Source organism: Pimephales promelas, chromosome 24 (assembly GCF_988280905.1).
Source record: "Pimephales promelas chromosome 24, fPimPro1.hap1.1, whole genome shotgun sequence".
Classification (NCBI taxonomy): domain Eukaryota; kingdom Metazoa; phylum Chordata; class Actinopteri; order Cypriniformes; family Leuciscidae; genus Pimephales; species Pimephales promelas.
The window spans coordinates 23,222,858-23,246,231 of record NC_142792.1 but is presented as its reverse complement, the minus strand read 5'-3'; the positions used below and the strand labels follow the sequence as shown (position 1 = coordinate 23,246,231).

The 23,374-nt window shown below is 48.7% G+C and overlaps 62 non-coding genes across 62 annotated transcripts; 34 read left to right on the top strand and 28 right to left on the bottom strand.

The window, feature by feature from the left end:
• Positions 1-259: 259 nt before the first annotated feature.
• On the top strand, positions 260-331 carry trnad-guc (transfer RNA aspartic acid (anticodon GUC)). Its single transcript has one exon. It is a non-coding gene; the product is annotated as a tRNA-Asp (tRNA).
• A 90-nt stretch (positions 332-421) lies between these two features.
• On the bottom strand, positions 422-493 carry trnag-ucc (transfer RNA glycine (anticodon UCC)). The gene has a single exon. It is a non-coding gene; the product is annotated as a tRNA-Gly (tRNA).
• Positions 494-759: 266 nt separating this feature from the next.
• Positions 760-831, top strand: trnad-guc (transfer RNA aspartic acid (anticodon GUC)). Its single transcript has one exon. It is a non-coding gene; the product is annotated as a tRNA-Asp (tRNA).
• A 430-nt stretch (positions 832-1,261) lies between these two features.
• On the top strand, positions 1,262-1,333 carry trnad-guc (transfer RNA aspartic acid (anticodon GUC)). Its single transcript has one exon. It is a non-coding gene; the product is annotated as a tRNA-Asp (tRNA).
• Positions 1,334-1,763: 430 nt separating this feature from the next.
• Positions 1,764-1,835, top strand: trnad-guc (transfer RNA aspartic acid (anticodon GUC)). Its single transcript has one exon. It is a non-coding gene; the product is annotated as a tRNA-Asp (tRNA).
• A 90-nt stretch (positions 1,836-1,925) lies between these two features.
• Positions 1,926-1,997, bottom strand: trnag-ucc (transfer RNA glycine (anticodon UCC)). Its single transcript has one exon. It is a non-coding gene; the product is annotated as a tRNA-Gly (tRNA).
• Positions 1,998-2,394: 397 nt separating this feature from the next.
• Positions 2,395-2,466, top strand: trnad-guc (transfer RNA aspartic acid (anticodon GUC)). The gene has a single exon. It is a non-coding gene; the product is annotated as a tRNA-Asp (tRNA).
• Positions 2,467-2,556: 90 nt separating this feature from the next.
• Positions 2,557-2,628, bottom strand: trnag-ucc (transfer RNA glycine (anticodon UCC)). Its single transcript has one exon. It is a non-coding gene; the product is annotated as a tRNA-Gly (tRNA).
• Positions 2,629-2,895: 267 nt separating this feature from the next.
• Positions 2,896-2,967, top strand: trnad-guc (transfer RNA aspartic acid (anticodon GUC)). The gene has a single exon. It is a non-coding gene; the product is annotated as a tRNA-Asp (tRNA).
• A 90-nt stretch (positions 2,968-3,057) lies between these two features.
• Positions 3,058-3,129, bottom strand: trnag-ucc (transfer RNA glycine (anticodon UCC)). The gene has a single exon. It is a non-coding gene; the product is annotated as a tRNA-Gly (tRNA).
• Positions 3,130-3,397: 268 nt separating this feature from the next.
• On the top strand, positions 3,398-3,469 carry trnad-guc (transfer RNA aspartic acid (anticodon GUC)). Its single transcript has one exon. It is a non-coding gene; the product is annotated as a tRNA-Asp (tRNA).
• Positions 3,470-3,559: 90 nt separating this feature from the next.
• On the bottom strand, positions 3,560-3,631 carry trnag-ucc (transfer RNA glycine (anticodon UCC)). Its single transcript has one exon. It is a non-coding gene; the product is annotated as a tRNA-Gly (tRNA).
• Positions 3,632-4,196: 565 nt separating this feature from the next.
• trnag-ucc (transfer RNA glycine (anticodon UCC)) lies at positions 4,197-4,268 on the bottom strand. Its single transcript has one exon. It is a non-coding gene; the product is annotated as a tRNA-Gly (tRNA).
• A 558-nt stretch (positions 4,269-4,826) lies between these two features.
• trnag-ucc (transfer RNA glycine (anticodon UCC)) lies at positions 4,827-4,898 on the bottom strand. The gene has a single exon. It is a non-coding gene; the product is annotated as a tRNA-Gly (tRNA).
• A 397-nt stretch (positions 4,899-5,295) lies between these two features.
• Positions 5,296-5,367, top strand: trnad-guc (transfer RNA aspartic acid (anticodon GUC)). Its single transcript has one exon. It is a non-coding gene; the product is annotated as a tRNA-Asp (tRNA).
• Positions 5,368-5,458: 91 nt separating this feature from the next.
• On the bottom strand, positions 5,459-5,530 carry trnag-ucc (transfer RNA glycine (anticodon UCC)). Its single transcript has one exon. It is a non-coding gene; the product is annotated as a tRNA-Gly (tRNA).
• A 267-nt stretch (positions 5,531-5,797) lies between these two features.
• On the top strand, positions 5,798-5,869 carry trnad-guc (transfer RNA aspartic acid (anticodon GUC)). Its single transcript has one exon. It is a non-coding gene; the product is annotated as a tRNA-Asp (tRNA).
• A 559-nt stretch (positions 5,870-6,428) lies between these two features.
• Positions 6,429-6,500, top strand: trnad-guc (transfer RNA aspartic acid (anticodon GUC)). Its single transcript has one exon. It is a non-coding gene; the product is annotated as a tRNA-Asp (tRNA).
• A 428-nt stretch (positions 6,501-6,928) lies between these two features.
• trnad-guc (transfer RNA aspartic acid (anticodon GUC)) lies at positions 6,929-7,000 on the top strand. The gene has a single exon. It is a non-coding gene; the product is annotated as a tRNA-Asp (tRNA).
• A 90-nt stretch (positions 7,001-7,090) lies between these two features.
• Positions 7,091-7,162, bottom strand: trnag-ucc (transfer RNA glycine (anticodon UCC)). The gene has a single exon. It is a non-coding gene; the product is annotated as a tRNA-Gly (tRNA).
• A 265-nt stretch (positions 7,163-7,427) lies between these two features.
• On the top strand, positions 7,428-7,499 carry trnad-guc (transfer RNA aspartic acid (anticodon GUC)). Its single transcript has one exon. It is a non-coding gene; the product is annotated as a tRNA-Asp (tRNA).
• A 559-nt stretch (positions 7,500-8,058) lies between these two features.
• On the top strand, positions 8,059-8,130 carry trnad-guc (transfer RNA aspartic acid (anticodon GUC)). Its single transcript has one exon. It is a non-coding gene; the product is annotated as a tRNA-Asp (tRNA).
• A 90-nt stretch (positions 8,131-8,220) lies between these two features.
• Positions 8,221-8,292, bottom strand: trnag-ucc (transfer RNA glycine (anticodon UCC)). Its single transcript has one exon. It is a non-coding gene; the product is annotated as a tRNA-Gly (tRNA).
• A 267-nt stretch (positions 8,293-8,559) lies between these two features.
• Positions 8,560-8,631, top strand: trnad-guc (transfer RNA aspartic acid (anticodon GUC)). Its single transcript has one exon. It is a non-coding gene; the product is annotated as a tRNA-Asp (tRNA).
• Positions 8,632-9,061: 430 nt separating this feature from the next.
• Positions 9,062-9,133, top strand: trnad-guc (transfer RNA aspartic acid (anticodon GUC)). Its single transcript has one exon. It is a non-coding gene; the product is annotated as a tRNA-Asp (tRNA).
• Positions 9,134-9,223: 90 nt separating this feature from the next.
• Positions 9,224-9,295, bottom strand: trnag-ucc (transfer RNA glycine (anticodon UCC)). Its single transcript has one exon. It is a non-coding gene; the product is annotated as a tRNA-Gly (tRNA).
• Positions 9,296-9,691: 396 nt separating this feature from the next.
• Positions 9,692-9,763, top strand: trnad-guc (transfer RNA aspartic acid (anticodon GUC)). The gene has a single exon. It is a non-coding gene; the product is annotated as a tRNA-Asp (tRNA).
• A 90-nt stretch (positions 9,764-9,853) lies between these two features.
• On the bottom strand, positions 9,854-9,925 carry trnag-ucc (transfer RNA glycine (anticodon UCC)). Its single transcript has one exon. It is a non-coding gene; the product is annotated as a tRNA-Gly (tRNA).
• Positions 9,926-10,192: 267 nt separating this feature from the next.
• On the top strand, positions 10,193-10,264 carry trnad-guc (transfer RNA aspartic acid (anticodon GUC)). The gene has a single exon. It is a non-coding gene; the product is annotated as a tRNA-Asp (tRNA).
• Positions 10,265-10,694: 430 nt separating this feature from the next.
• On the top strand, positions 10,695-10,766 carry trnad-guc (transfer RNA aspartic acid (anticodon GUC)). Its single transcript has one exon. It is a non-coding gene; the product is annotated as a tRNA-Asp (tRNA).
• A 90-nt stretch (positions 10,767-10,856) lies between these two features.
• trnag-ucc (transfer RNA glycine (anticodon UCC)) lies at positions 10,857-10,928 on the bottom strand. The gene has a single exon. It is a non-coding gene; the product is annotated as a tRNA-Gly (tRNA).
• Positions 10,929-11,324: 396 nt separating this feature from the next.
• Positions 11,325-11,396, top strand: trnad-guc (transfer RNA aspartic acid (anticodon GUC)). The gene has a single exon. It is a non-coding gene; the product is annotated as a tRNA-Asp (tRNA).
• A 90-nt stretch (positions 11,397-11,486) lies between these two features.
• Positions 11,487-11,558, bottom strand: trnag-ucc (transfer RNA glycine (anticodon UCC)). The gene has a single exon. It is a non-coding gene; the product is annotated as a tRNA-Gly (tRNA).
• Positions 11,559-11,955: 397 nt separating this feature from the next.
• Positions 11,956-12,027, top strand: trnad-guc (transfer RNA aspartic acid (anticodon GUC)). The gene has a single exon. It is a non-coding gene; the product is annotated as a tRNA-Asp (tRNA).
• A 90-nt stretch (positions 12,028-12,117) lies between these two features.
• Positions 12,118-12,189, bottom strand: trnag-ucc (transfer RNA glycine (anticodon UCC)). The gene has a single exon. It is a non-coding gene; the product is annotated as a tRNA-Gly (tRNA).
• A 769-nt stretch (positions 12,190-12,958) lies between these two features.
• On the top strand, positions 12,959-13,030 carry trnad-guc (transfer RNA aspartic acid (anticodon GUC)). The gene has a single exon. It is a non-coding gene; the product is annotated as a tRNA-Asp (tRNA).
• Positions 13,031-13,120: 90 nt separating this feature from the next.
• On the bottom strand, positions 13,121-13,192 carry trnag-ucc (transfer RNA glycine (anticodon UCC)). Its single transcript has one exon. It is a non-coding gene; the product is annotated as a tRNA-Gly (tRNA).
• A 559-nt stretch (positions 13,193-13,751) lies between these two features.
• trnag-ucc (transfer RNA glycine (anticodon UCC)) lies at positions 13,752-13,823 on the bottom strand. The gene has a single exon. It is a non-coding gene; the product is annotated as a tRNA-Gly (tRNA).
• Positions 13,824-14,090: 267 nt separating this feature from the next.
• trnad-guc (transfer RNA aspartic acid (anticodon GUC)) lies at positions 14,091-14,162 on the top strand. Its single transcript has one exon. It is a non-coding gene; the product is annotated as a tRNA-Asp (tRNA).
• Positions 14,163-14,252: 90 nt separating this feature from the next.
• trnag-ucc (transfer RNA glycine (anticodon UCC)) lies at positions 14,253-14,324 on the bottom strand. Its single transcript has one exon. It is a non-coding gene; the product is annotated as a tRNA-Gly (tRNA).
• A 397-nt stretch (positions 14,325-14,721) lies between these two features.
• trnad-guc (transfer RNA aspartic acid (anticodon GUC)) lies at positions 14,722-14,793 on the top strand. Its single transcript has one exon. It is a non-coding gene; the product is annotated as a tRNA-Asp (tRNA).
• A 90-nt stretch (positions 14,794-14,883) lies between these two features.
• Positions 14,884-14,955, bottom strand: trnag-ucc (transfer RNA glycine (anticodon UCC)). The gene has a single exon. It is a non-coding gene; the product is annotated as a tRNA-Gly (tRNA).
• Positions 14,956-15,520: 565 nt separating this feature from the next.
• On the bottom strand, positions 15,521-15,592 carry trnag-ucc (transfer RNA glycine (anticodon UCC)). The gene has a single exon. It is a non-coding gene; the product is annotated as a tRNA-Gly (tRNA).
• A 397-nt stretch (positions 15,593-15,989) lies between these two features.
• Positions 15,990-16,061, top strand: trnad-guc (transfer RNA aspartic acid (anticodon GUC)). The gene has a single exon. It is a non-coding gene; the product is annotated as a tRNA-Asp (tRNA).
• A 430-nt stretch (positions 16,062-16,491) lies between these two features.
• On the top strand, positions 16,492-16,563 carry trnad-guc (transfer RNA aspartic acid (anticodon GUC)). The gene has a single exon. It is a non-coding gene; the product is annotated as a tRNA-Asp (tRNA).
• Positions 16,564-16,993: 430 nt separating this feature from the next.
• Positions 16,994-17,065, top strand: trnad-guc (transfer RNA aspartic acid (anticodon GUC)). The gene has a single exon. It is a non-coding gene; the product is annotated as a tRNA-Asp (tRNA).
• A 430-nt stretch (positions 17,066-17,495) lies between these two features.
• Positions 17,496-17,567, top strand: trnad-guc (transfer RNA aspartic acid (anticodon GUC)). Its single transcript has one exon. It is a non-coding gene; the product is annotated as a tRNA-Asp (tRNA).
• Positions 17,568-17,657: 90 nt separating this feature from the next.
• On the bottom strand, positions 17,658-17,729 carry trnag-ucc (transfer RNA glycine (anticodon UCC)). The gene has a single exon. It is a non-coding gene; the product is annotated as a tRNA-Gly (tRNA).
• A 268-nt stretch (positions 17,730-17,997) lies between these two features.
• Positions 17,998-18,069, top strand: trnad-auc (transfer RNA aspartic acid (anticodon AUC)). The gene has a single exon. It is a non-coding gene; the product is annotated as a tRNA-Asp (tRNA).
• A 430-nt stretch (positions 18,070-18,499) lies between these two features.
• trnad-guc (transfer RNA aspartic acid (anticodon GUC)) lies at positions 18,500-18,571 on the top strand. The gene has a single exon. It is a non-coding gene; the product is annotated as a tRNA-Asp (tRNA).
• Positions 18,572-18,661: 90 nt separating this feature from the next.
• trnag-ucc (transfer RNA glycine (anticodon UCC)) lies at positions 18,662-18,733 on the bottom strand. Its single transcript has one exon. It is a non-coding gene; the product is annotated as a tRNA-Gly (tRNA).
• Positions 18,734-19,130: 397 nt separating this feature from the next.
• Positions 19,131-19,202, top strand: trnad-guc (transfer RNA aspartic acid (anticodon GUC)). The gene has a single exon. It is a non-coding gene; the product is annotated as a tRNA-Asp (tRNA).
• Positions 19,203-19,292: 90 nt separating this feature from the next.
• On the bottom strand, positions 19,293-19,364 carry trnag-ucc (transfer RNA glycine (anticodon UCC)). The gene has a single exon. It is a non-coding gene; the product is annotated as a tRNA-Gly (tRNA).
• A 429-nt stretch (positions 19,365-19,793) lies between these two features.
• Positions 19,794-19,865, bottom strand: trnag-ucc (transfer RNA glycine (anticodon UCC)). Its single transcript has one exon. It is a non-coding gene; the product is annotated as a tRNA-Gly (tRNA).
• A 397-nt stretch (positions 19,866-20,262) lies between these two features.
• Positions 20,263-20,334, top strand: trnad-guc (transfer RNA aspartic acid (anticodon GUC)). The gene has a single exon. It is a non-coding gene; the product is annotated as a tRNA-Asp (tRNA).
• A 429-nt stretch (positions 20,335-20,763) lies between these two features.
• On the top strand, positions 20,764-20,835 carry trnad-guc (transfer RNA aspartic acid (anticodon GUC)). The gene has a single exon. It is a non-coding gene; the product is annotated as a tRNA-Asp (tRNA).
• Positions 20,836-20,925: 90 nt separating this feature from the next.
• Positions 20,926-20,997, bottom strand: trnag-ucc (transfer RNA glycine (anticodon UCC)). The gene has a single exon. It is a non-coding gene; the product is annotated as a tRNA-Gly (tRNA).
• Positions 20,998-21,264: 267 nt separating this feature from the next.
• trnad-guc (transfer RNA aspartic acid (anticodon GUC)) lies at positions 21,265-21,336 on the top strand. Its single transcript has one exon. It is a non-coding gene; the product is annotated as a tRNA-Asp (tRNA).
• Positions 21,337-21,765: 429 nt separating this feature from the next.
• trnad-guc (transfer RNA aspartic acid (anticodon GUC)) lies at positions 21,766-21,837 on the top strand. The gene has a single exon. It is a non-coding gene; the product is annotated as a tRNA-Asp (tRNA).
• A 90-nt stretch (positions 21,838-21,927) lies between these two features.
• Positions 21,928-21,999, bottom strand: trnag-ucc (transfer RNA glycine (anticodon UCC)). Its single transcript has one exon. It is a non-coding gene; the product is annotated as a tRNA-Gly (tRNA).
• A 559-nt stretch (positions 22,000-22,558) lies between these two features.
• On the bottom strand, positions 22,559-22,630 carry trnag-ucc (transfer RNA glycine (anticodon UCC)). Its single transcript has one exon. It is a non-coding gene; the product is annotated as a tRNA-Gly (tRNA).
• A 428-nt stretch (positions 22,631-23,058) lies between these two features.
• Positions 23,059-23,130, bottom strand: trnag-ucc (transfer RNA glycine (anticodon UCC)). The gene has a single exon. It is a non-coding gene; the product is annotated as a tRNA-Gly (tRNA).
• Between the last annotated feature and the right edge of the window lie 244 nt (positions 23,131-23,374).

Here is a 23,374-nt window from a genome sequence, read left to right as displayed (position 1 = left end):
GGAGATAGACTAGATGTGCGGTCAGCAAGAATGCTCACACACTAATTGTGCGGTCAACAAGAATGATTGCAACACATTGTGTGTTCATATTTAAATTAAGCACTTCATATTTAAATGGTATTAGATGATTTGTTTGGCTTCACTGGCTTCTGTGAAGCAATGACCTAAAATGACTTATGAGGCCGTTCCTGGAAATGGGAAGGCTGTTTGCAGCGAGCTGCAGTCGGGCTGATGGTGGGCGACTACCTGTCTCTGCAACTCCTCGTTAGTATAGTGGACAGTATCTCCGCCTGTCACGCGGAAGACCGGGGTTCGATTCCCCGACGGGGAGACCTAGCCCTTTATTGCTGCCCAAAGACCCATAAAAAAGTTTTGCTCCAGCCACGAGTTAAAGGAGGAGTTAGCCAGGGGCAAAAGGATTTGCGTTGGCCGGGAATCGAACCCGGGTCAACTGCTTGGAAGGCAGCTATGCTCACCACTATACCACCAACGCATGGCAGTTGGAGATAGACTAGATGTGCGGTCAGCAAGAATGCACACACTAATTGTGCGGTCAACAAGAATGCTTGCAACAAATTGTGTGTTCATATTTAAATTAAGCACTTCATATTTAAATGGTATTAGATGATTTGTTTGGCTTCACTGGCTTCTGTGAAGCGATGACCTAAAATGACGCATGAGGCCGTTCCTGGAAATGGGAAGGCTGTTTGCAGTGAGCTGCAGTCGGGCTGATGGTGGGCGACTACCTGTCTCTGCAACTCCTCGTTAGTATAGTGGACAGTATCTCCGCCTGTCACGCGGAAGACCGGGGTTCGATTCCCCGACGGGGAGACCTAGCCCTTTATTGCTGCCCAAAGACCCATAAAAAACTTTTGCTCGAGCCACGAGTTAAAGGAGGAGTTGGCCAGGGGCAAAAGGTTTTTGCGTTGGTCGGGAATCGAACCCGGGTCAACTGCTTGGAAGGCAGCTATGCTCACCACTATACCACCAACGCAGGCAGTTGGAGATAGACTAGATGTGCGGTCAGCAAGAATGCTCACACACTAATTGTGCGGTCAACAAGAATGCTTGCAACAAATTGTGTGTTCATATTTAAATTAAGCACTTCATATTTAAATGGTATTAGATGATTTGTTTGGCTTCACTGGCTTCTGTGAAGCGATGACCTAAAATGACGCATAAGGCCGTTCCTGGAAATGGGAAGGCTGTTTGCAGCGAGCTGCAGTCGGGCTGATGGTGGGCGACTACCTGTCTCTGCAACTCCTCGTTAGTATAGTGGACAGTATCTCCGCCTGTCACGCGGAAGACCGGGGTTCGATTCCCCGACGGGGAGACCTAGCCCTTTATTGCTGCCCAAAGACCCATAAAAAACTTTTGCTCGAGCCACGAGTTAAAGGAGGAGTTGGCCAGGGGCAAAAGGTTTTTGCGTTGGTCGGGAATCGAACCCGGGTCAACTGCTTGGAAGGCAGCTATGCTCACCACTATACCACCAATGCAGGCAGTTGGAGATAGACTAGATGTGCGGTCAGCAAGAATGCTCACACACTAATTGTGCGGTCAACAAGAATGATTGCAACACATTGTGTGTTCATATTTAAATTAAGCACTTCATATTTAAATGGTATTAGATGATTTGTTTGGCTTCACTGGCTTCTGTGAAGCAATGACCTAAAATGACTTATGAGGCCGTTCCTGGAAATGGGAAGGCTGTTTGCAGCGAGCTGCAGTCGGGCTGATCGTGGGCGACTACCTGTCTCTGCAACTCCTCGTTAGTATAGTGGACAGTATCTCCGCCTGTCACGCGGAAGACCGGGGTTCGATTCCCCGACGGGGAGACCTAGCCCTTTATTGCTGCCCAAAGACCCATAAAAAAGTTTTGCTCCAGCCACGAGTTAAAGGAGGAGTTAGCCAGGGGCAAAAGGATTTGCGTTGGCCGGGAATCGAACCCGGGTCAACTGCTTGGAAGGCAGCTATGCTCACCACTATACCACCAACGCAGGCGGTTGGAGACAGACTGGATGCCAGTTTGTGCGGTCAGCAAGAATGCTCGCAACACATTAGCAGCTGGTAGATGCAGTGGATCAAAAACTCTCTTTGTTTGGGTCCGGCAGTGGATCCAAAACTCTCTTTGTTTGGGCACGCCAGTGAAAAAAAAAAACGCATGAGCTTTTTGACCTGACCTACCAGGCTCTTTATTAAAAAAGCAAGCTCTAATTTCTTCATATTTAAATTAAACACTTCATATTTAAATGGTATTAGATGATTTGTTTGGCTTCACTGGCTTCTGTGAAGCGATGACCTAAAATGACGCATGAGGCTGTTCCTGGAAATGGGAAGGCTGTTTGCAGCGAGCTGCAGTCGGGCTGATGGTGGGCGACTACCTGTCTCTGCAACTCCTCGTTAGTATAGTGGACAGTATCTCCGCCTGTCACGCGGAAGACCGGGGTTCGATTCCCCGACGGGGAGACCTAGCCCTTTATTGCTGCCCAAAGACCCATAAAAAAGTTTTGCTCCAGCCACGAGTTAAAGGAGGAGTTGGCCAGGGGCAAAAGGATTTGCGTTGGCCGGGAATCGAACCCGGGTCAACTGCTTGGAAGGCAGCTATGCTCACCACTATACCACCAACGCAGGCAGTTGGAGGTAGACTAGATGTGCGGTCAGCAAGAATGCTCACACACTAATTGTGCGGTCAACAAGAATGCTTGCAACAAATTGTGTGTTCATATTTAAATTAAGCACTTCATATTTAAATGGTATTAGATGATTTGTTTGGCTTCACTGGCTTCTGTGAAGCAATGACCTAAAATGACTTATGAGGCCGTTCCTGGAAATGGGAAGGCTGTTTGCAGCGAGCTGCAGTCGGGCTGATGGTGGGCGACTACCTGTCTCTGCAACTCCTCGTTAGTATAGTGGACAGTATCTCCGCCTGTCACGCGGAAGACCGGGGTTCGATTCCCCGACGGGGAGACCTAGCCCTTTATTGCTGCCCAAAGACCCATAAAAAAGTTTTGCTCCAGCCACGAGTTAAAGGAGGAGTTAGCCAGAGGCAAAAGGATTTGCGTTGGCCGGGAATCGAACCCGGGTCAACTGCTTGGAAGGCAGCTATGCTCACCACTATACCACCAACGCATGGCAGTTGGAGATAGACTAGATGTGCGGTCAGCAAGAATGCTCACACACTAATTGTGCGGTCAACAAGAATGCTTGCAACAAATTGTGTGTTCATATTTAAATTAAGCACTTCATATTTAAATGGTATTAGATGATTTGTTTGGCTTCACTGGCTTCTGTGAAGCGATGACCTAAAATGACGCATGAGGCCGTTCCTGGAAATGGGAAGGCTGTTTGCAGCGAGCTGCAGTCGGGCTGATGGTGGGCGACTACCTGTCTCTGCAACTCCTCGTTAGTATAGTGGACAGTATCTCCGCCTGTCACGCGGAAGACCGGGGTTCGATTCCCCGACGGGGAGACCTAGCCCTTTATTGCTGCCCAAAGACCCATAAAAAAGTTTTGCTCCAGCCACGAGTTAAAGGAGGAGTTAGCCAGGGGCAAAAGGATTTGCGTTGGCCGGGAATCGAACCCGGGTCAACTGCTTGGAAGGCAGCTATGCTCACCACTATACCACCAACGCAGGCAGTTGGAGACAGACTAGATGTGCGGTCAGCAAGAATGCACACACTAATTGTGCGGTCAACAAGAATGCTTGCAACAAATTGTGTGTTCATATTTAAATTAAGCACTTCATATTTAAATGGTATTAGATGATTTGTTTGGCTTCACTGGCTTCTGTGAAGCGATGACCTAAAATGACGCATGAGGCCGTTCCTGGAAATGGAACGATTCCCTTGGAACGAAAATGATTCCCTTTATTGATTCCCAAAATGATTCCCATGGAACGAAATGATTCCCTTTATTGCTGCCCTTCTGTGAAGCGATGACCTAAAATGACGCATGAGGCCGTTCCTGGAAATGGGAAGGCTGTTTGCAGTGAGTTGCAGTCGGGCTGATGGTGGGCGACTACCTGTCTCTGCAACTCCTCGTTAGTATAGTGGACAGTATCTCCGCCTGTCACGCGGAAGACCGGGGTTCGATTCTCCGACGGGGAGACCTAGCCCTTTATTGCTGCCCAAAGACCCATAAAAAAGTTTTGCTCCAGCCACGAGTTAAAGGAGGAGTTAGCCAGGGGCAAAAGGATTTGCGTTGGCCGGGAATCGAACCCGGGTCAACTGCTTGGAAGGCAGCTATGCTCACCACTATACCACCAACGCAGGCGGTTGGAGACAGACGGATGCCAGTTTATGCGGTCAGCAAGAATGCTCGCAACACATTAGCAGCTGGTAGGTGCAGTGGATCCAAAACTCTCTTTGTTTGGGTCCGGCAGTGGATCCAAAACTCTCTTTGTTTGGGCACGCCAGTGAAAAAAAAAAACGCATGAGCTTTTTGACCTGACCTACCAGGCTCTTTATTAAAAAAGCAAGCTCTAATTTCTTCATATTTAAATTAAACACTTCATATTTAAATGGTATTAGATGATTTGTTTGGCTTCACTGGCTTCTGTGAAGCGATGACCTAAAATGACGCATGAGGCCGTTCCTGGAAATGGGAAGGCTGTTTGCAGCGAGCTGCAGTCGGGCTGATGGTGGGCGACTACCTGTCTCTGCAACTCCTCGTTAGTATAGTGGACAGTATCTCCGCCTGTCACGCGGAAGACCGGGGTTCGATTCCCCGACCGGGAGACCTAGCCCTTTACTGCTGCCCAAAGACCCATAAAAAAGTTTTGCCCCAGCCACGAGTTAAAGGAGGAGTTAGCCAGGGGCAAAAGGATTTGCGTTGGCCGGGAATCGAACCCGGGTCAACTGCTTGGAAGGCAGCTATGCTCACCACTATACCACCAACGCAGGCGGTTGGAGACAGACTGGATGCCAGTTTGTGCGGTCAGCAAGAATGCTCGCAACACATTAGCAGCTGGTAGGTGCAGTGGATCAAAAACTCTCTTTGTTTGGGTCCGGCAGTGGATCCAAAACTCTCTTTGTTTGGGCACGCCAGTGAAAAAAAAAAACGCATGAGCTTTTTGACCTGACCTACCAGGCTCTTTATTAAAAAAGCAAGCTCTAATTTCTTCATATTTAAATTAAACACTTCATATTTAAATGGTATTAGATGATTTGTTTGGCTTCACTGGCTTCTGTGAAGCGATGACCTAAAATGACGCATGAGGCCGTTCCTGGAAATGGGAAGGCTGTTTGCAGCGAGCTGCAGTCGGGCTGATGGTGGGCGACTACCTGTCTCTGCAACTCCTCGTTAGTATAGTGGACAGTATCTCCGCCTGTCACGCGGAAGACCGGGGTTCGATTCCCCGACGGGGAGACCTAGCCCTTTATTGCTTGCCCAAAGACCCATAAAAAAGTTTTGCTCCAGCCACGAGTTAAAGGAGGAGTTAGCCAGGGGCAAAAGGATTTGCGTTGGCCGGGAATCGAACCCGGGTCAACTGCTTGGAAGGCAGCTATGCTCACCACTATACCACCAACGCAGGCAGTTGGAGATAGACTAGATGTGCGGTCAGCAAGAATGCTCACACACTAATTGTGCGGTCAACAAGAATGCTTGCAACAAATTGTGTGTTCATATTTAAATTAAGCACTTCATATTTAAATGGTATTAGATGATTTGTTTGGCTTCACTGGCTTCTGTGAAGCGATGACCTAAAATGACGCATGAGGCCGTTCCTGGAAATGGGAAGGCTGTTTGCAGCGAGCTGCAGTCGGGCTGATGGTGGGCGACTACCTGTCTCTGCAACTCCTCGTTAGTATAGTGGACAGTATCTCCGCCTGTCACGCGGAAGACCGGGGTTCGATTCCCCGACGGGGAGACCTAGCCCTTTATTGCTGCCCAAAGACCCATAAAAAAGTTTTGCTCCAGCCACGAGTTAAAGGAGGAGTTAGCCAGGGGCAAAAGGATTTGCGTTGGCCAGGAATCGAACCCGGGTCAACTGCTTGGAAGGCAGCTATGCTCACCACTATACCACCAACGCAGGCGGTTGGAGACAGACTGGATGCCAGTTTGTGCGGTCAGCAAGAATGCTCGCAACACATTAGCAGCTGGTAGGTGCAGTGGATCAAAAACTCTCTTTGTTTGGGTCCGGCAGTGGATCCAAAACTCTCTTTGTTTGGGCACGCCAGTGAAAAAAAAAAACGCATGAGCTTTTTGACCTGACCTACCAGGCTCTTTATTAAAAAAGCAAGCTCTAATTTCTTCATATTTAAATTAAACACTTCATATTTAAATGGTATTAGATGATTTGTTTGGCTTCACTGGCTTCTGTGAAGCGATGACCTAAAATGACGCATGAGGCCGTTCCTGGAAATGGGAAGGCTGTTTGCAGCGAGCTGCAGTCGGGCTGATGGTGGGCGACTACCTGTCTCTGCAACTCCTCGTTAGTATAGTGGACAGTATCTCCGCCTGTCACGCGGAAGACCGGGGTTCGATTCCCCGACGGGGAGACCTAGCCCTTTATTGCTGCCCAAAGACCCATAAAAAAGTTTTGCTCCAGCCACGAGTTAAAGGAGGAGTTAGCCAGGGGCAAAAGGATTTGCGTTGGCTGGGAATCGAACCCGGGTCAACTGCTTGGAAGGCAGCTATGCTCACCACTATACCACCAACGCATGGCAGTTGGAGATAGACTAGATGTGCGGTCAGCAAGAATGCACACACTAATTGTGCGGTCAACAAGAATGCTTGCAACAAATTGTGTGTTCATATTTAAATTAAGCACTTCATATTTAAATGGTATTAGATGATTTGTTTGGCTTCACTGGCTTCTGTGAAGCGATGACCTAAAATGACTTATGAGGCCGTTCCTGGAAATGGGAAGGCTGTTTGCAGCGAGCTGCAGTCGGGCTGATGGTGGGCGACTACCTGTCTCTGCAACTCCTCGTTAGTATAGTGGACAGTATCTCCGCCTGTCACGCGGAAGGCCGGGGTTCGATTCCCCGACGGGGAGACCTAGCCCTTTATTGCTGCCCAAAGACCCATAAAAAAGTTTTGCTCCAGCCACGAGTTAAAGGAGGAGTTAGCCAGGGGCAAAAGGATTTGCGTTGGCCGGGAATCGAACCCGGGTCAACTGCTTGGAAGGCAGCTATGCTCACCACTATACCACCAACGCAGGTAGTTGGAGATAGACTAGATGTGTGGTCAGCAAGAATGCACACACTAATTGTGCGGTCAACAAGAATGCTTGCAACAAATTGTGTGTTCATATTTAAATTAAGCACTTCATATTTAAATGGTATTAGATGATTTGTTTGGCTTCACTGGCTTCTGTGAAGCGATGACCTAAAATGACGCATGAGGCCGTTCCTGGAAATGGGAAGGCTGTTTGCAGCGAGCTGCAGTCGGGCTGATGGTGGGCGACTACCTGTCTCTGCAGCTCCTCGTTAGTATAGTGGACAGTATCTCCGCCTGTCACGCGGAAGACCGGGGTTCGATTCCCCGACGGGGAGACCTAGCCCTTTTATTGCTGCCCAAAGACCCATAAAAAAGTTTTGCTCCAGCCACGAGTTAAAGGAGGAGTTAGCCAGGGGCAAAAGGATTTGCGTTGGCCGGGAATCAAACCCGGGTCAACTGCTTGGAAGGCAGCTATGCTCACCACTATACCACCAACGCAGGGGGTTGGAGACAGACTGGATGCCAGTTTGTGCGGTCAGCAAGAATGCTCGCAACACATTAGCAGCTGGTAGGTGCAGTGGATCAAAAACTCTCTTTGTTTGGGTCCGGCAGTGGATCCAAAACTCTCTTTGTTTGGGCACGCCAGTGAAAAAAAAAACGCATGAGCTTTTTGACCTGACCTACCAGGCTCTTTATTAAAAAAGCAAGCTCTAATTTCTTCATATTTAAATTAAACACTTCATATTTAAATGGTATTAGATGATTTGTTTGGCTTCACTGGCTTCTGTGAAGCGATGACCTAAAATGACGCATGAGGCCGTTCCTGGAAATGGGAAGGCTGTTTGCAGCGAGCTGCAGTCGGGCTGATGGTGGGCGACTACCTGTCTCTGCAACTCCTCGTTAGTATAGTGGACAGTATCTCCGCCTGTCACGCGGAAGACCGGGGTTCGATTCCCCGACGGGGAGACCTAGCCCTTTATTGCTGCCCAAAGACCCATAAAAAAGTTTTGCTCCAGCCACGAGTTAAAGGAGGAGTTGGCCAGGGGCAAAAGGATTTGCGTTGGCCGGGAATCGAACCCGGGTCAACTGCTTGGAAGGCAGCTATGCTCACCACTATACCACCAACGCAGGCAGTTGGAGATAGACTAGATGTGCGGTCAGCAAGAATGCTCACACACTAATTGTGCGGTCAACAAGAATGATTGCAACACATTGTGTGTTCATATTTAAATTAAGCACTTCATATTTAAATGGTATTAGATGATTTGTTTGGCTTCACTGGCTTCTGTGAAGCAATGACCTAAAATGACTTATGAGGCCGTTCCTGGAAATGGGAAGGCTGTTTGCAGCGAGCTGCAGTCGGGCTGATGGTGGGTGACTACCTGTCTCTGCAACTCCTCGTTAGTATAGTGGACAGTATCTCCGCCTGTCACGCGGAAGACCGGGGTTCGATTCCCCGACGGGGAGACCTAGCCCTTTATTGCTGCCCAAAGACCCATAAAAAACTTTTGCTCGAGCCACGAGTTAAAGGAGGAGTTGGCCAGGGGCAAAAGGTTATTGCGTTGGTCGGGAATCGAACCCGGGTCAATTGCTTGGAAGGCAGCTATGCTCACCACTATACCACCAACGCAGGCAGTTGGAGATAGACTAGATGTGCGGTCAGCAAGAATGCTCACACACTAATTGTGCGGTCAACAAGAATGATTGCAACACATTGTGTGTTCATATTTAAATTAAGCACTTCATATTTAAATGGTATTAGATGATTTGTTTGGCTTCACTGGCTTCTGTGAAGCAATGACCTAAAATGACTTATGAGGCCGTTCCTTGAAATGGGAAGGCTGTTTGCAGCGAGCTGCAGTCGGGCTGATGGTGGGCGACTACCTTTCTCTGCAACTCCTCGTTAGTATAGTGGACAGTATCTCCGCCTGTCACGCGGAAGACCGGGGTTCGATTCCCCGACGGGGAGACCTAGCCCTTTATTGCTGCCCAAAGACCCATTAAAAAGTTTTGCTCCAGCCACGAGTTAAAGGAGGAGTTAGCCAGGGGCAAAAGGATTTGCGTTGGCCGGGAATCGAACCCGGGTCAACTGCTTGGAAGGCAGCTATGCTCACCACTATACCACCAACGCAGGCGGTTGGAGACAGACTGGATGCCAGTTTGTGCGGTCAGCAAGAATGCTCGCAACACATTAGCAGCTGGTAGGTGCAGTGGATCAAAAACTCTCTTTGTTTGGGTCCGGCAGTGGATCCAAAACTCTCTTTGTTTGGGCACGCCAGTGAAAAAAAAAAACGCATGAGCTTTTTGACCTGACCTACCAGAATTTTATTAAAAAAGCAAGCTCTAATTTCTTCATATTTAAATTAAACACTTCATATTTAAATGGTATTAGATGATTTGTTTGGCTTCACTGGCTTCTGTGAAGCGATGACCTAAAATGACGCATGAGGCCGTTCCTGGAAATGGGAAGGCTGTTTGCAGCGAGCTGCAGTCGGGCTGATGGTGGGCGACTACCTGTCTCTGCAACTCCTCGTTAGTATAGTGGACAGTATCTCCGCCTGTCACGCGGAAGACCGGGGTTCGATTCCCCGACGGGGAGACCTAGCCCTTTATTGCTGCCCAAAGACCCATAAAAAAGTTTTGCTCCAGCCACGAGTTAAAGGAGGAGTTGGCCAGGGGCAAAAGGATTTGCGTTGGCCGGGAATCGAACCCGGGTCAACTGCTTGGAAGGCAGCTATGCTCACCACTATACCACCAACGCAGGCAGTTGGAGATAGACTAGATGTGCGGTCAGCAAGAATGCTCACACACTAATTGTGCGGTCAACAAGAATGATTGCAACACATTGTGTGTTCATATTTAAATTAAGCACTTCATATTTAAATGGTATTAGATGATTTGTTTGGCTTCACTGGCTTCTGTGAAGCAATGACCTAAAATGACTTATGAGGCCGTTCCTGGAAATGGGAAGGCTGTTTGCAGCGAGCTGCCGTCGGGCTGATGGTGGGTGACTACCTGTCTCTGCAACTCCTCGTTAGTATAGTGGACAGTATCTCCGCCTGTCACGCGGAAGACCGGGGTTCGATTCCCCGACGGGGAGACCTAGCCCTTTATTGCTGCCCAAAGACCCATAAAAAACTTTTGCTCGAGCCACGAGTTAAAGGAGGAGTTGGCCAGGGGCAAAAGGTTATTGCGTTGGTCGGGAATCGAACCCGGGTCAATTGCTTGGAAGGCAGCTATGCTCACCACTATACCACCAACGCAGGCAGTTGGAGATAGACTAGATGTGTGGTCAGCAAGAATGCTCACACACTAATTGTGCGGTCAACAAGAATGATTGCAACACATTGTGTGTTCATATTTAAATTAAGCACTTCATATTTAAATGGTATTAGATGATTTGTTTGGCTTCACTGGCTTCTGTGAAGCAATGACCTAAAATGACTTATGAGGCCGTTCCTTGAAATGGGAAGGCTGTTTGCAGCGAGCTGCAGTCGGGCTGATGGTGGGCGACTACCTGTCTCTGCAACTCCTCGTTAGTATAGTGGACAGTATCTCCGCCTGTCACGCGGAAGACCGGGGTTCGATTCCCCGACGGGGAGACCTAGCCCTTTATTGCTGCCCAAAGACCCATTAAAAAGTTTTGCTCCAGCCACGAGTTAAAGGAGGAGTTAGCCAGGGGCAAAAGGATTTGCGTTGGCCGGGAATCGAACCCGGGTCAACTGCTTGGAAGGCAGCTATGCTCACCACTATACCACCAACGCAGGCGGTTGGAGACAGACTGGATGCCAGTTTGTGCGGTCAGCAAGAATGCTCGCAACACATTAGCAGCTGGTAGGTGCAGTGGATCAAAAACTCTCTTTGTTTGGGTCCGGCAGTGGATCCAAAACTCTCTTTGTTTGGGCACGCCAGTGAAAAAAAAAAACGCATGAGCTTTTTGACCTGACCTACCAGGCTTTTATTAAAAAAGCAAGCTCTAATTTCTTCATATTTAAATTAAACACTTCATATTTAAATGGTATTAGATGATTTGTTTGGCTTCACTGGCTTCTGTGAAGCGATGACCTAAAATGACGCATGAGGCCGTTCCTGGAAATGGGAAGGCTGTTTGCAGCGAGCTGCAGTCGGGCTGATGGTGGGCGACTACCTGTCTCTGCAACTCCTCGTTAGTATAGTGGACAGTATCTCCGCCTGTCACGCGGAAGACCGGGGTTCGATTCCCCGACGGGGAGACCTAGCCCTTTATTGCTGCCCAAAGACCCATAAAAAAGTTTTGCTCCAGCCACGAGTTAAAGGAGGAGTTAGCCAGGGGCAAAAGGATTTGCGTTGGCCGGGAATCGAACCCGGGTCAACTGCTTGGAAGGCAGCTATGCTCACCACTATACCACCAACGCAGGGGGTTGGAGACAGACTGGATGCCAGTTTGTGCCGTCAGCAAGAATGCTCGCAACACATTAGCAGCTGGTAGGTGCAGTGGATCAAAAACTCTCTTTGTTTGGGTCCGGCAGTGGATCCAAAACTCTCTTTGTTTGGGCACGCCAGTGAAAAAAAAAAACGCATGAGCTTTTTGACCTGACCTACCAGGCTCTTTATTAAAAAAGCAAGCTCTAATTTCTTCATATTTAAATTAAACACTTCATATTTAAATGGTATTAGATGATTTGTTTGGCTTCACTGGCTTCTGTGAAGCGATGACCTAAAATGACGCATGAGGCCGTTCCTGGAAATGGGAAGGCTGTTTGCAGCGAGCTGCAGTCGGGCTGATGGTGGGCGACTACCTGTCTCTGCAACTCCTCGTTAGTATAGTGGACAGTATCTCCGCCTGTCACGCGGAAGACCGGGGTTCGATTCCCCGACGGGGAGACCTAGCCCTTTATTGCTGCCCAAAGACCCATAAAAAAGTTTTGCTCCAGCCACGAGTTAAAGGAGGAGTTGGCCAGGGGCAAAAGGATTTGCGTTGGCCGGGAATCGAACCCGGGTCAACTGCTTGGAAGGCAGCTATGCTCACCACTATACCACCAACGCAGGCAGTTGGAGATAGACTAGATGTGCGGTCAGCAAGAATGCTCACACACTAATTGTGCGGTCAACAAGAATGATTGCAACACATTGTGTGTTCATATTTAAATTAAGCACTTCATATTTAAATGGTATTAGATGATTTGTTTGGCTTCACTGGCTTCTGTGAAGCAATGACCTAAAATGACTTATGAGGCCGTTCCTGGAAATGGGAAGGCTGTTTGCAGCGAGCTGCAGTCGGGCTGATGGTGGGTGACTACCTGTCTCTGCAACACCTCGTTAGTATAGTGGACAGTATCTCCGCCTGTCACGCGGAAGACCGGGGTTCGATTCCCCGACGGGGAGACCTAGCCCTTTATTGCTGCCCAAAGACCCATAAAAAACTTTTGCTCGAGCCACGAGTTAAAGGAGGAGTTGGCCAGGGGCAAAAGGTTATTGCGTTGGTCGGGAATCGAACCCGGGTCAATTGCTTGGAAGGCAGCTATGCTCACCACTATACCACCAACGCAGGCAGTTGGAGATAGACTAGATGTGCGGTCAGCAAGAATGCTCACACACTAATTGTGCGGTCAACAAGAATGATTGCAACACATTGTGTGTTCATATTTAAATTAAGCACTTCATATTTAAATGGTATTAGATGATTTGTTTGGCTTCACTGGCTTCTGTGAAGCAATGACCTAAAATGACTTATGAGGCCGTTCCTGGAAATGGGAAGGCTGTTTGCAGCGAGCTGCAGTCGGGCTGATGGTGGGCGACTACCTGTCTCTGCAACTCCTCGTTAGTATAGTGGACAGTATCTCCGCCTGTCACGCGGAAGACCGGGGTTCGATTCCCCGACGGGGAGACCTAGCCCTTTATTGCTGCCCAAAGACCCATTAAAAAGTTTTGCTCCAGCCACGAGTTAAAGGAGGAGTTAGCCAGGGGCAAAAGGATTTGCGTTGGCCGGGAATCGAACCCGGGTCAACTGCTTGGAAGGCAGCTATGCTCACCACTATATCACCAACGCAGGCGGTTGGAGACAGACTGGATGCCAGTTTGTGCGGTCAGCAAGAATGCTCGCAACACATTAGCAGCTGGTAGGTGCAGTGGATCAAAAACTCTCTTTGTTTGGGTCCGGCAGTGGATCCAAAACTCTCTTTGTTTGGGCACGCCAGTGAAAAAAAAAAACGCATGAGCTTTTTGACCTGACCTACCAGGCTTTTATTAAAAAAGCAAGCTCTAATTTCTTCATATTTAAATTAAACACTTCATATTTAAATGGTATTAGATGATTTGTTTGGCTTCACTGGCTTCTGTGAAGCGATGACCTAAAATGACGCATGAGGCCGTTCCTGGAAATGGGAAGGCTGTTTGCAGCGAGCTGCAGTCGGGCTGATGGTGGGCGACTACCTGTCTCTGCAACTCCTCGTTAGTATAGTGGACAGTATCTCCGCCTGTCACGCGGAAGACCGGGGTTCGATTCCCCGATGGGGAGACCTAGCCCTTTATTGCTTGCCCAAAGACCCATAAAAAAGTTTTGCTCCAGCCACGAGTTAAAGGAGGAGTTAGCCAGGGGCAAAAGGATTTGCGTTGGCCGGGAATCGAACCCGGGTCAACTGCTTGGAAGGCAGCTATGCTCACCACTATACCACCAACGCAGGCAGTTGGAGATAGACTAGATGTGCGGTCAGCAAGAATGCTCACACACTAATTGTGCGGTCAACAAGAATGCTTGCAACAAATTGTGTGTTCATATTTAAATTAAGCACTTCATATTTAAATGGTATTAGATGATTTGTTTGGCTTCACTGGCTTCTGTGAAGCGATGACCTAAAATGACGCATGAGGCCGTTCCTGGAAATGGGAAGGCTGTTTGCAGCGAGCTGCAGTCGGGCTGATGGTGGGCGACTACCTGTCTCTGCAACTCCTCGTTAGTATAGTGGACAGTATCTCCGCCTGTCACGCGGAAGACCGGGGTTCGATTCCCCGACGGGGAGACCTAGCCCTTTATTGCTGCCCAAAGACCCATAAAAAAGTTTTGCTCCAGCCACGAGTTAAAGGAGGAGTTAGCCAGGGGCAAAAGGATTTGCGTTGGCCGGGAATCGAACCCGGGTCAACTGCTTGGAAGGCAGCTATGCTCACCACTATACCACCAACGCAGGCGGTTGGAGACAGACTGGATGCCAGTTTGTGCGGTCAGCAAGAATGCTCGCAACACATTAGCAGCTGGTAGGTGCAGTGGATCAAAAACTCTCTTTGTTTGGGTCCGGCAGTGGATCCAAAACTCTCTTTGTTTGGGCACGCCAGTGAAAAAAAAAAACGCATGAGCTTTTTGACCTGACCTACCAGGCTCTTTATTAAAAAAGCAAGCTCTAATTTCTTCATATTTAAATTAAACACTTCATATTTAAATGGTATTAGATGATTTGTTTGGCTTCACTGGCTTCTGTGAAGCGATGACCTAAAATGACTTATGAGGCCGTTCCTGGAAATGGGAAGGCTGTTTGCAGCGAGCTGCAGTCGGGCTGATGGTGGGCGACTACCTGTCTCTGCAACTCCTCGTTAGTATAGTGGACAGTATCTCCGCCTGTCACGCGGAAGACCGGGGTTCGATTCCCCGACGGGGAGACCTAGCCCTTTATTGCTGCCCAAAGACCCATAAAAAAGTTTTGCTCCAGCCACGAGTTAAAGGAGGAGTTAGCCAGGGGCAAAAGGATTTGCGTTGGCCGGGAATCGAACCCGGGTCAACTGCTTGGAAGGCAGCTATGCTCACCACTATACCACCAACGCAGGCAGTTGGAGACAGACTAGATGTGCGGTCAGCAAGAATGCACACACTAATTGTGCGGTCAACAAGAATGCTTGCAACAAATTGTGTGTTCATATTTAAATTAAGCACTTCATATTTAAATGGTATTAGATGATTTGTTTGGCTTCACTGGCTTCTGTGAAGCGATGACCTAAAATGACGCATGAGGCCGTTCCTGGAAATGGAACGATTCCCTTGGAACGAAAATGATTCCCTTTATTGATTCCCAAAATGATTCCCATGGAACGAAATGATTCCCTTTATTGCTGCCCTTCTGTGAAGCGATGACCTAAAATGACGCATGAGGCCGTTCCTGGAAATGGGAAGGCTGTTTGCAGTGAGTTGCAGTCGGGCTGATGGTGGGCGACTACCTGTCTCTGCAACTCCTCGTTAGTATAGTGGACAGTATCTCCGCCTGTCACGCGGAAGACCGGGGTTCGATTCTCCGACGGGGAGACCTAGCCCTTTATTGCTGCCCAAAGACCCATAAAAAAGTTTTGCTCCAGCCACGAGTTAAAGGAGGAGTTAGCCAGGGGCAAAAGGATTTGCGTTGGCCGGGAATCGAACCCGGGTCAACTGCTTGGAAGGCAGCTATGCTCACCACTATACCACCAACGCAGGGGGTTGGAGACAGACTGGATGCCAGTTTGTGCGGTCAGCAAGAATGCTCGCAACACATTAGCAGCTGGTAGGTGCAGTGGATCAAAAACTCTCTTTGTTTGGGTCCGGCAGTGGATCCAAAACTCTCTTTGTTTGGGCACGCCAGTGAAAAAAAAAAACGCATGAGCTTTTTGACCTGACCTACCAGGCTCTTTATTAAAAAAGCAAGCTCTAATTTCTTCATATTTAAATTAAACACTTCATATTTAAATGGTATTAGATGATTTGTTTGGCTTCACTGGCTTCTGTGAAGCGATGACCTAAAATGACGCATGAGGCCGTTCCTGGAAATGGGAAGGCTGTTTGCAGCGAGCTGCAGTCGGGCTGATGGTGGGCGACTACCTGTCTCTGCAACTCCTCGTTAGTATAGTGGACAGTATCTCCGCCTGTCACGCGGAAGACCGGGGTTCGATTCCCCGACGGGGAGACCTAGCCCTTTATTGCTGCCCAAAGACCCATAAAAAACTTTTGCTCGAGCCACAAGTTAAAGGAGGAGTTGGCCAGGGGCAAAAGGTTTTTGCGTTGGTCGGGAATCGAACCCGGGTCAACTGCTTGGAAGGCAGCTATGCTCACCACTATACCACCAACGCAGGCAGTTGGAGATAGACTAGATGTGCGGTCAGCAAGAATGCTCACACACTAATTGTGCGGTCAACAAGAATGATTGCAACACATTGTGTGTTCATATTTAAATTAAGCACTTCATATTTAAATGGTATTAGATGATTTGTTTGGCTTCACTGGCTTCTGTGAAGCAATGACCTAAAATGACTTATGAGGCCGTTCCTGGAAATGGGAAGGCTGTTTGCAGCGAGCTGCAGTCGGGCTGATGGTGGGCGACTACCTGTCTCTGCAACTCCTCGTTAGTATAGTGGACAGTATCTCCGCCTGTCACGCGGAAGACCGGGGTTCGATTCCCCGACGGGGAGACCTAGCCCTTTATTGCTGCCCAAAGACCCATAAAAAACTTTTGCTCGAGCCACGAGTTAAAGGAGGAGTTGGCCAGGGGCAAAAGGTTTTTGCGTTGGTCGGGAATCGAACCCGGGTCAACTGCTTGGAAGGCAGCTATGCTCACCACTATACCACCAATGCAGGCAGTTGGAGATAGACTAGATGTGCGGTCAGCAAGAATGCTCACACACTAATTGTGCGGTCAACAAGAATGATTGCAACACATTGTGTGTTCATATTTAAATTAAGCACTTCATATTTAAATGGTATTAGATGATTTGTTTGGCTTCACTGGCTTCTGTGAAGCAATGACCTAAAATGACTTATGAGGCCGTTCCTGGAAATGGGAAGGCTGTTTGCAGCGAGCTGCAGTCGGGCTGATGGTGGGCGACTACCTGTCTCTGCAACTCCTCGTTAGTATAGTGGACAGTATCTCCGCCTGTCACGCGGAAGACCGGGGTTCGATTCCCCGACGGGGAGACCTAGCCCTTTATTGCTGCCCAAAGACCCATAAAAAACTTTTGCTCGAGCCACGAGTTAAAGGAGGAGTTGGCCAGGGGCAAAAGGTTTTTGCGTTGGTCGGGAATCGAACCCGGGTCAACTGCTTGGAAGGCAGCTATGCTCACCACTATACCACCAACGCAGGCAGTTGGAGATAGACTAGATGTGCGGTCAGCAAGAATGCTCACACACTAATTGTGCGGTCAACAAGAATGATTGCAACACATTGTGTGTTCATATTTAAATTAAGCACTTCATATTTAAATGGTATTAGATGATTTGTTTGGCTTCACTGGCTTCTGTGAAGCAATGACCTAAAATGACTTATGAGGCCGTTCCTGGAAATGGGAAGGCTGTTTGCAGCGAGCTGCAGTCGGGCTGATGGTGGGCGACTACCTGTCTCTGCAACTCCTCGTTAGTATAGTGGACAGTATCTCCGCCTGTCACGCGGAAGACCGGGGTTCGATTCCCCGACGGGGAGACCTAGCCCTTTATTGCTGCCCAAAGACCCATAAAAAAGTTTTGCTCCAGCCACGAGTTAAAGGAGGAGTTAGCCAGGGGCAAAAGGATTTGCGTTGGCCGGGAATCGAACCCGGGTCAACTGCTTGGAAGGCAGCTATGCTCACCACTATACCACCAACGCATGGCAGTTGGAGATAGACTAGATGTGCGGTCAGCAAGAATGCTCACACACTAATTGTGCGGTCAACAAGAATGCTTGCAACAAATTGTGTGTTCATATTTAAATTAAGCACTTCATATTTAAATGGTATTAGATGATTTGTTTGGCTTCACTGGCTTCTGTGAAGCGATGACCTAAAATGACGCATAAGGCCGTTCCTGGAAATGGGAAGGCTGTTTGCAGCGAGCTGCAGTCGGGCTGATGGTGGGCGACTACCTGTCTCTGCAACTCCTCGTTAGTATAGTGGACAGTATCTCCGCCTATCACGCGGAAGACCGGGGTTCGATTCCCCGACGGGGAGACCTAGCCCTTTATTGCTGCCCAAAGACCCATAAAAAACTTTTGCTCGAGCCACGAGTTAAAGGAGGAGTTGGCCAGGGGCAAAAGGTTTTTGCGTTGGTCGGAAATCGAACCCGGGTCAACTGCTTGGAAGGCAGCTATGCTCACCACTATACCACCAACGCAGGCAGTTGGAGATAGACTAGATGTGCGGTCAGCAAGAATGCTCACACACTAATTGTGCGGTCAACAAGAATGCTTGCAACAAATTGTGTGTTCATATTTAAATTAAGCACTTCATATTTAAATGGTATTAGATGATTTGTTTGGCTTCACTGGCTTCTGTGAAGCGATGACCTAAAATGACGCATGAGGCCGTTCCTGGAAATGGGAAGGCTGTTTGCAGCGAGTTGCAGTCGGGCTGATGGTGGGCGACTACCTGTCTCTGCAACTCCTCGTTAGTATAGTGGACAGTATCTCCGCCTGTCACGCGGAAGACCGGGGTTCGATTCCCCGACGGGGAGACCTAGCCCTTTATTGCTGCCCAAAGACCCATAAAAAAGTTTTGCTCCAGCCACGAGTTAAAGGAGGAGTTAGCCAGGGGCAAAAGGATTTGCGTTGGCCGGGAATCGAACCCGGGTCAACTGCTTGGAAGGCAGCTATGCTCACCACTATACCACCAACGCAGGCGGTTGGAGACAGACTGGATGCCAGTTTGTGCGGTCAGCAAGAATGCTCGCAACACATTAGCAGCTGGTAGATGCAGTGGATCAAAAACTCTCTTTGTTTGGGTCCGGCAGTGGATCCAAAACTCTCTTTGTTTGGGCACGCCAGTGAAAAAAAAAAACGCATGAGCTTTTTGACCTGACCTACCAGGCTCTTTATTAAAAAAGCAAGCTCTAATTTCTTCATATTTAAATTAAACACTTCATATTTAAATGGTATTAGATGATTTGTTTGGCTTCACTGGCTTCTGTGAAGCGATGACCTAAAATGACGCATGAGGCTGTTCCTGGAAATGGGAAGGCTGTTTGCAGCGAGCTGCAGTCGGGCTGATGGTGGGCGACTACCTGTCTCTGCAACTCCTCGTTAGTATAGTGGACAGTATCTCCGCCTGTCACGCGGAAGACCGGGGTTCGATTCCCCGACGGGGAGACCTAGCCCTTTATTGCTGCCCAAAGACCCATAAAAAAGTTTTGCTCCAGCCACGAGTTAAAGGAGGAGTTGGCCAGGGGCAAAAGGATTTGCGTTGGCCGGGAATCGAACCCGGGTCAACTGCTTGGAAGGCAGCTATGCTCACCACTATACCACCAACGCAGGCAGTTGGAGGTAGACTAGATGTGCGGTCAGCAAGAATGCTCACACACTAATTGTGCGGTCAACAAGAATGCTTGCAACAAATTGTGTGTTCATATTTAAATTAAGCACTTCATATTTAAATGGTATTAGATGATTTGTTTGGCTTCACTGGCTTCTGTGAAGCAATGACCTAAAATGACTTATGAGGCCGTTCCTGGAAATGGGAAGGCTGTTTGCAGCGAGCTGCAGTCGGGCTGATGGTGGGCGACTACCTGTCTCTGCAACTCCTCGTTAGTTTAGTGGACAGTATCTCCGCCTGTCACGCGGAAGACCGGGGTTCGATTCCCCGACCGGGAGACCTAGCCCTTTACTGCTGCCCAAAGACCCATAAAAAAGTTTTGCTCCAGCCACGAGTTAAAGGAGGAGTTAGCCAGGGGCAAAAGGATTTGCGTTGGCCGGGAATCGAACCCGGGTCAACTGCTTGGAAGGCAGCTATGCTCACCACTATACCACCAACGCAGGCGGTTGGAGACAGACTGGATGCCAGTTTGTGCGGTCAGCAAGAATGCTCGCAACACATTAGCAGCTGGTAGGTGCAGTGGATCAAAAACTCTCTTTGTTTGGGTCCGGCAGTGGATCCAAAACTCTCTTTGTTTGGGCACGCCAGTGAAAAAAAAAAACGCATGAGCTTTTTGACCTGACCTACCAGGCTCTTTATTAAAAAAGCAAGCTCTAATTTCTTCATATTTAAATTAAACACTTCATATTTAAATGGTATTAGATGATTTGTTTGGCTTCACTGGCTTCTGTGAAGCGATGACCTAAAATGACGCATGAGGCCGTTCCTGGAAATGGGAAGGCTGTTTGCAGCGAGCTGCAGTCGGGCTGATGGTGGGCGACTACCTGTCTCTGCAACTCCTCGTTAGTATAGTGGACAGTATCTCCGCCTGTCACGCGGAAGACCGGGGTTCGATTCCCCGACGGGGAGACCTAGCCCTTTATTGCTGCCCAAAGACCCATAAAAAAGTTTTGCTCCAGCCACGAGTTAAAGGAGGAGTTAGCCAGGGGCAAAAGGATTTGCGTTGGCCGGGAATCGAATCCGGGTCAACTGCTTGGAAGGCAGCTATGCTCACCACTATACCACCAACGCAGGCAGTTGGAGGTAGACTAGATGTGCGGTCAGCAAGAATGCTCACACACTAATTGTGCGGTCAGCAAGAATGCTTGCAACAAATTGTGTGTTCATATTTAAATTAAGCACTTCATATTTAAATGGTATTAGATGATTTGTTTGGCTTCACTGGCTTCTGTGAAGCAATGACCTAAAATGACTTATGAGGCCGTTCCTGGAAATGGGAAGGCTGTTTGCAGCGAGCTGCAGTCGGGCTGATGGTGGGCGACTACCTGTCTCTGCAACTCCTCGTTAGTATAGTGGACAGTATCTCCGCCTGTCACGCGGAAGACCGGGGTTCGATTCCCCGACGGGGAGACCTAGCCCTTTATTGCTGCCCAAAGACCCATAAAAAAGTTTTGCTCCAGCCACGAGTTAAAGGAGGAGTTGGCCAGGGGCAAAAGGATTTGCGTTGGCCGGGAATCGAACCCGGGTCAACTGCTTGGAAGGCAGCTATGCTCACCACTATACCACCAACGCAGGCAGTTGGAGATAGACTAGATGTGCGGTCAGCAAGAATGCTCACACACTAATTGTGCGGTCAACAAGAATGCTTGCAACAAATTGTGTGTTCATATTTAAATTAAGCACTTCATATTTAAATGGTATTAGATGATTTGTTTGGCTTCACTGGCTTCTGTGAAGCGATGACCTAAAATGACGCATAAGGCCGTTCCTGGAAATGGGAAGGCTGTTTGCAGCGAGCTGCAGTCGGGCTGATGGTGGGCGACTACCTGTCTCTGCAACTCCTCGTTAGTATAGTGGACAGTATCTCCGCCTGTCACGCGGAAGACCGGGGTTCGATTCCCCGACGGGGAGACCTAGCCCTTTATTGCTGCCCAAAGACCCATAAAAAACTTTTGCTCGAGCCACGAGTTAAAGGAGGAGTTGGCCAGGGGCAAAAGGGTTTTGCGTTGGTCGGGAATCGAACCCGGGTCAACTGCTTGGAAGGCAGCTATGCTCACCACTATACCACCAACGCATGGCAGTTGGAGATAGACTAGATGTGCGGTCAGCAAGAATGCACACACTAATTGTGCGGTCAACAAGAATGCTTGCAACAAATTGTGTGTTCATATTTAAATTAAGCACTTCATATTTAAATGGTATTAGATGATTTGTTTGGCTTCACTGGCTTCTGTGAAGCGATGACCTAAAATGACGCATGAGGCCGTTCCTGGAAATGGGAAGGCTGTTTGCAGCGAGTTGCAGTCGGGCTGATGGTGGGCGACTACCTGTCTCTGCAACTCCTCGTTAGTATAGTGGACAGTATCTCCGCCTGTCACGCGGAAGACCGGGGTTCGATTCCCCGACGGGGAGACCTAGCCCTTTATTGCTGCCCAAAGACCCATAAAAAAGTTTTGCTCCAGCCACTAGTTAAAGGAGGAGTTAGCCAGGGGCAAAAGGATTTGCGTTGGCCGGGAATCGAACCCGGGTCAACTGCTTGGAAGGCAGCTATGCTCACCACTATACCACCAACGCAGGCGGTTGGAGACAGACTGGATGCCAGTTTGTGCGGTCAGCAAGAATGCTCGCAACACATTAGCAGCTGGTAGGTGCAGTGGATCAAAAACTCTCTTTGTTTGGGTCCGGCAGTGGATCCAAAACTCTCTTTGTTTGGGCACGCCAGTGAAAAAAAAAAACGCATGAGCTTTTTGACCTGACCTACCAGGCTCTTTATTAAAAAAGCAAGCTCTAATTTCTTCATATTTAAATTAAACACTTCATATTTAAATGGTATTAAATGATTTGTTTGGCTTCACTGGCTTCTGTGAAGCGATGACCTAAAATGACGCATGAGGCCATTCCTGGAAATGGGAAGGCTGTTTGCAGCGAGCTGCAGTCGGGCTGATGGTGGGCGACTACCTGTCTCTGCAACTCCTCGTTAGTATAGTGGACAGTATCTTCGCCTGTCACGCGGAAGACCGGGGTTCGATTCCCCGACGGGGAGACCTAGCCCTTTATTGCTGCCCAAAGACCCATAAAAAAGTTTTGCTCCAGCCACGAGTTAAAGGAGGAGTTAGCCAGGGGCAAAAGGATTTGCGTTGGCCGGGAATCGAACCCGGGTCAACTGCTTGGAAGGCAGCTATGCTCACCACTATACCACCAACGCATGGCAGTTGGAGATAGAATAGATGTGCGGTCAGCAAGAATGCACACACTAATTGTGCGGTCAACAAGAATGCTTGCAACAAATTGTGTGTTCATATTTAAATTAAGCACTTCATATTTAAATGGTATTAGATGATTTGTTTGGCTTCACTGGCTTCTGTGAAGCGATGACCTAAAATGACTTATGAGGCCGTTCCTGGAAATGGGAAGGCTGTTTGCATCGAGCTGCAGTCGGGCTGATGGTGGGCGACTACCTGTCTCTGCAACTCCTCGTTAGTATAGTGGACAGTATCTCCGCCTGTCACGCGGAAGACCGGGGTTCGATTCCCCGAAGGGGAGACCTAGCCCTTTATTGCTGCCCAAAGACCCATAAAAAAGTTTTGCTCCAGCCACGAGTTAAAGGAGGAGTTAGCCAGGGGCAAAAGGATTTGCGTTGGCCGGGAATCGAACCCGGGTCAACTGCTTGGAAGGCAGCTATGCTCACCACTATACCACCAACGCAGGCAGTTGGAGATAGACTAGATGTGCGGTCAGCAAGAATGCACACACTAATTGTGCGGTCAACAAGAATGCTTGCAACAAATTGTGTGTTCATATTTAAATTAAGCACTTCATATTTAAATGGTATTAGATGATTTGTTTGGCTTCACTGGCTTCTGTGAAGCGATGACCTAAAATGACGCATGAGGCCGTTCCTGGAAATGGGAAGGCTGTTTGCAGCGAGCTGCAGTCGGGCTGATGGTGG